At 35.1% G+C, this 5,425-nt stretch overlaps 1 pseudogene; it reads left to right on the top strand.

Annotated features, from left to right (window-relative positions):
- Positions 1–1,050: 1,050 nt before the first annotated feature.
- Positions 1,051–1,619, top strand: LOC110588612 (annotated as a pseudogene).
- Positions 1,620–5,425: the final 3,806 nt, after the last annotated feature.

Genomic DNA, 5,425 nt, shown 5'->3' with positions numbered 1-5,425 from the left:
ACTCAATTTTACTGATGCTCCTTAGGGATCGTCTGAGATGTTGGAAATTAGTTGATGTCTTTTATATTCTCAGTTTGTCATCTCTGTGAGACTAGAGTCATCACTCACCTATCCAAAAAATCAAGCAGTGATAAATGGCATACTAAAAACTTTAAGGATTATAGTTTATTTCTACAGCTGATAATAATTTGTTAAAAATCATAAATAATTGCAAACAATTCCAGTTTATTAATGCCAGTAGCCGTTCTGATCAAATCAATTTAGGTAATTATAGATTTGCCATTTTTTAAAAACAAGTAAAAAACTTTACTGAAAGATACTTATCTTTTGTGACTATCATTTTGAGACATTTCTTATAAGAAAATCTGAAGATTATACTTAGAATTGACATAATTTTGATGTATAATTTACATTTACTATTTTACATGTCTTAAAATACCTTTTTTCTAACTTCAAATTTTCTATCAAAATACTTTCAGTAGTTGAATTTAGCAAACACCTCAATAAATTTCATGCTAAATATTTTTATATTTTCGGCATTTTATTTATTTATTAAATAAAATGATATTCATTGTATAGATTTCCTGGCCCTCAAACCACAGTCAAAACTCACTTGGGGGCGCCTGGGTGGCTCAGATGGTTAAGCGTCTGCCTTCAGCTCAGGTCATGATCCTGGAGTCCTGGGATCGAGTCCCGCATCGGGCTCCCTGCTTCTTGGGAGCCTGCTTCTCCTTCTGCCTCTCTCTCTCTCTGTCTCTCATGAATAAATAAATAAAATCTTAAAAAAAAAAAAAAAACAAACTCACTTGGTTAGTGATAGTCCCTTATTATCTCTCATGTAATTTAAAATAGTATTTTCTTACTTTAATATTATGAAATGATATTTGCTTGAGAATCACTTAATTTGACTTGTGCTTCACTCCCAGGAGAGAAAGACAGGAGTGGCTACGCCCTCAACAGCTGCCTGCCCCCAGTGGCAGCAAGGCAGGAAGGAGGAGCCAGACACAAAGAGATGGACTGTTTGCGGGATGGGGTGGGGGAGGGTTCGCTATGTGGGATGAGGATTCGAGGGACAGCATCAGCTCCTCCTCATATTCATCCTCCAAGCAGCAAACCAAGAAAGAAACAAACACCCGCAAGATGACAGTAAAGTCAGAATGAGCAAAAACTTCAAACCAGTGTCAACAGGATTCAGAAGGAACTGACAGACATCACTTCAGACCTTCCACCTCACTTCAGTGCTGGTCCCAAAGGTGGTGACATCTATGAATGGAGATCCACCATTCTTGGGCCTCCAGGATCCATGTTTGAGGGTGGTGTATTCTTCCTTAATACCACTTTTACACCAGAATACCCATTCAAGTCTCCAAAGGTTACATTTTGGACCAGAATCTATCACTGTAATCTTAACAGTTAAGGAGTTATTTGCTTGGACATATTAAAAGATAATTGGAGTCCAGCACCAATCATTTCTAAAGTTCTTCTCTCTATCTGCTCCCTTCTTACAGACTGTAATCCTGCTGACCCTCTGGGGGGGGAAGTATTGCCACTGAGTATGGGAAAACAGAGCAGAGCATGACAGAATGGCTGGACAGTGGACCAAGAGATACACTACATAAAGTGGGTTTTCACAATTCTTATATTATTTGTCTGTCACAGAGAGAGTTGCTTGTTATTTTGAAGGGGGGGTATTTCTATAACAGATATTATTCAGTCGTATTTCCTAAGATTTTATTGTAACTTAAGGTATCTTGCTACAGTAGGCCGAATTAATAATAGCAACTTTTAAAACTGTCATTAGTTCTGCAATATTAGCTGAAATGTAGTACAGAGAATAGACATTTGGGTTCAATTGCTTGTAGTCTGTAAATTTAAAATAGCTTAATTTTCTACAGGTTACACACATGGCCATTTATGTAGAGTCCTTCCAAGACTACACATTTTTTTGATCAAAAAAATTGGAATTTCTTTTCCCTTCTTGGGAGGGAACATTGATATTTAATAGTAGTTAGAGACTGCCATCTCATATATATAAAATGGATCCATGGCTATAAGACACCATCTATGAAATGAGTAGTTACATATTTTATTTTATATGCAAACCTACTTTCTTATGCCAAGATGAGAGGTTTGTGAATCACGGCTTGTGAAAATCTTAAGCTGTTAACTGAAGGTATGGAACAGGAGTTGCTTAGTGGATGGGTTATATGCTGTGCATTACTTAAGTCTGCATTTGTTACTGTGCTGACAAACAATATTAAAACAAACAAAAAGAATCTCTTAATTTATTAAACTCTCATGTATATTCTCATTTAATCCTCACAGATGTTTCCTAACCAACTGTCCCATGGACATACTCTTTTCCTGCCTTGAGCATTTGTTTTTATCAGCATCTACAAATATCCAAACACTGTCAGCTTAACAATGCTTAAAAATATGTGATCTAGAGCTAAATATCATTAAGGGATTTAGAGCAAAAATATTCTCCATATAAAATTGTTACTGGGGGCTCTTTTAATAATAATTACCAAGGTGTAGTTGGCTTGATACCAATTTGTGTATATCCCAGGCCTTCTACCTTGGACTTTCAGTTTCAGGAGGGCAGTTTTTGTATTCTCACTGTGGGTAGTACAATGATTTGCATAGAGTGAACACTTCAAATGCTTTGGCATAAATGATGAGTACATATTATATGGTGAATTACAAATAATGAAAACATCATTGTAGCATCATTTTTATTACAAAATTTCTCTTATATAAATGTGATTATAAATCATTTTTATCATTTAATATGTCATTATTTTTCAATGAAATATTAAAAGAAACATTTTCTAAAGCTCTGTTTCAAATGAGTAGAAAACATTTAAAAGATAGAAATACATAAATCTATCTCATACTTGAACAAGAGATCTAAAGAAGATATTGTAATTCTTAGGAGAGAAATGCTCTTGTTTTCACATAGGTGGCTGTCAAACCTTATGTGGTTCTGAGCATCACCTTGCCAACTCATTGAAAGGCAGGTTGCTGTGCCAGTAGCTCAATAATTCCAAACAAGGAAGTCTGAGAAAGGTCCAGGGCCCTCCATTTTAAACCTTAAGTGACTCTTGTAAGTATGATCCACAAAGCTTTTACTTGCTTGCTTTGTTGTTATTTATTTGGATGGGGAAAGAAGGTATACTGAAATTAAAAGAGTTAAGTAATTTAGGAATTATGTTACTTCATATAGTCAAAAATGTAAAAATTCGGGGTACCTGGGTGGTTCAGTCGGTTAAGCGTCTGCCTGTGGCTCAGGTCATGATCCCAGGGTCCTGGGATCAAGTCTCCAGTCCGGCTCCCTGCTCAACAGGGAGCCTGCTCCTTCTGCCGCTCCCCCTGCTTGTTCTCTCTCTCTCTCTCTCTCTGTCAAATAAATAAATAAAATCTTAAAAAATATAAAAAATTAAAAAAAGGAGTTACTTCCCTTATAAAAAATGTAGAAATTGGCTTCTCAAAACTCTAGAGAAAAAATATTTTTAGGAATTTAGAAATGGCTATTGAAAGGGAAAAAAATCCACAAAATGGTGGATAAGTTGGATTTGGGGAGAATTCTGAATAATAAGAAACACAAATTGGCAAGGATGAAAGATGAAAAAGGTACTTGGAAGAATACTTGGAAGAATACTAGTATTTAATTTGTTTTTTGTTCTGATTTGGGCTTTAAGCTCTACTTTCCCACCACATTCTTGTTATCCTGAAACTTTCAAAGTATTACTGCTATAGTCTTGCATTTTTTTTTTTTTCCCCTGGAGAAATAAAAGCTGAGGAAAAGCAAACACATGGAAAAAACAGAAGGGAAAGAGGACAGCTGTGGCAGATGACAACTAATCCTGGGTGTATGAACAAATATCAGAGGTGTGGAGTCATAGAAGAATATAACCAACTCTTGAAGCATCATCAGAAGTGATGTAATGGTAGTGGAAGATTTTCAGTAGGACCATTTTATTTGGATTAAGAAGACTATAAAGACTATAAAAGGCTAGAGGATCAGGTAATGTAGGTTTTGAATATTAAAAGCTTATAGTTAAGTGTCTCTTATGGTTTGCCTCCCTCTCTGATTTCATTTTATTTTTCCCTGCCTTCCCTTATGACCCTCTGTTTTGTTTCTTAAATTTCATATATGAATGAAATCATAGGGTAATTGTCTTTCTCTGATTGACTTATTTCCCTTAGCATAATATCCTCTAGTTCCATCCACATCATTGAAATGGTAAGATTTCATTTCTTTTTTTTTGATGGTTGAGTAACAAACTGAGGGATGCTGCAGGGTGGGGAGATGGGGTAACGGTGATGGGCATTAAGGAGGGCATGTGGTATAATGTACTGATGAATCACTGACCTCTACCTCTGAAACTAGTAATACACTGTATGTTAATTAATTGCATTTAAATAAAATAAAATAAAATTTAAAAAGCTGCAGTAGTAAAAACAAGCTTATGACAAAAAATAAAAAAATAAAAGATTATTACATGTATTTAAGCATATGGGGAATGCTAGTTATCTGAACAGGTGTGTATTTTTTCAAATATTTTTAACTAAAGCATTCTTAGAAATAGTGATTCGGATTAAAGCTGGCAGATGATGAAAAGGGAAAGAGACATAAATAAAAGCAGTTTGCATTGACAATCCAGGACACAGCAGCTGATGCAAATTAACATTTCACAACAAAATTCAGAAAAATGGGTGGTAATTGGGTAAGATCTAGAGACCAAGTAGAAATTCATGAACAAAACATATAAACGAATAAAGATCCCAACCAACCTGTTTTTCCCCACCCTATTTTCTTGGTACATTGTGCCTGACTTGAAAAGGAAGTTGTTCAACCAACTTCCAGAATAATATGAAGATTTCCATAGTCATTGAATCTGACATTAAATTGAGGAAATTGTTTGCTCTGTACCTCTATAAAACATCAGTTTAGGGATGTGTATGTGAGATGTGTAGGTCTGATAAAGCCTCTGCATTACAAATTCAAAATGAGGCAGCATAGTTTATGTCCCACAGACTATTTATCCATAGTCTAAATACTTTAAAAAAGAAAAAAAATATATTGTCCGAAACTTTGATACCTAGTCAGAGAAATCACAAAATCAGCTTTGAACTGTTACCAGGGATGACATATGAATATGCACTGAGAAGTGATGAGAAGCTCTAAATTGTTTATTTAGTGAGGAAACCAACTCACTTGATCCGAGCCTGGCAGTTTCTTTTCATTCTTCCTTTTGTCTTGTTTCTTTGTTTGATGCAGGTCAGGGAGCAAATGCTATTATATCCTGTGCTTTTGGTAAGCACATTTTTCTCTCATTATCATATCATTCTTTGTTCAAAGGGTATTTGATGTATGTGGCAGCTTTTGAACCTTAAAAATGAATATAAAGAAATATTCAAA

Source organism: Neomonachus schauinslandi, chromosome 2 (assembly GCF_002201575.2).
Source record: "Neomonachus schauinslandi chromosome 2, ASM220157v2, whole genome shotgun sequence".
Classification (NCBI taxonomy): Eukaryota; Metazoa; Chordata; class Mammalia; order Carnivora; family Phocidae; genus Neomonachus; species Neomonachus schauinslandi.
The sequence above is the reverse complement of the archived record's forward strand: the minus strand, read 5'-3'. Positions and strand labels throughout refer to the sequence as shown.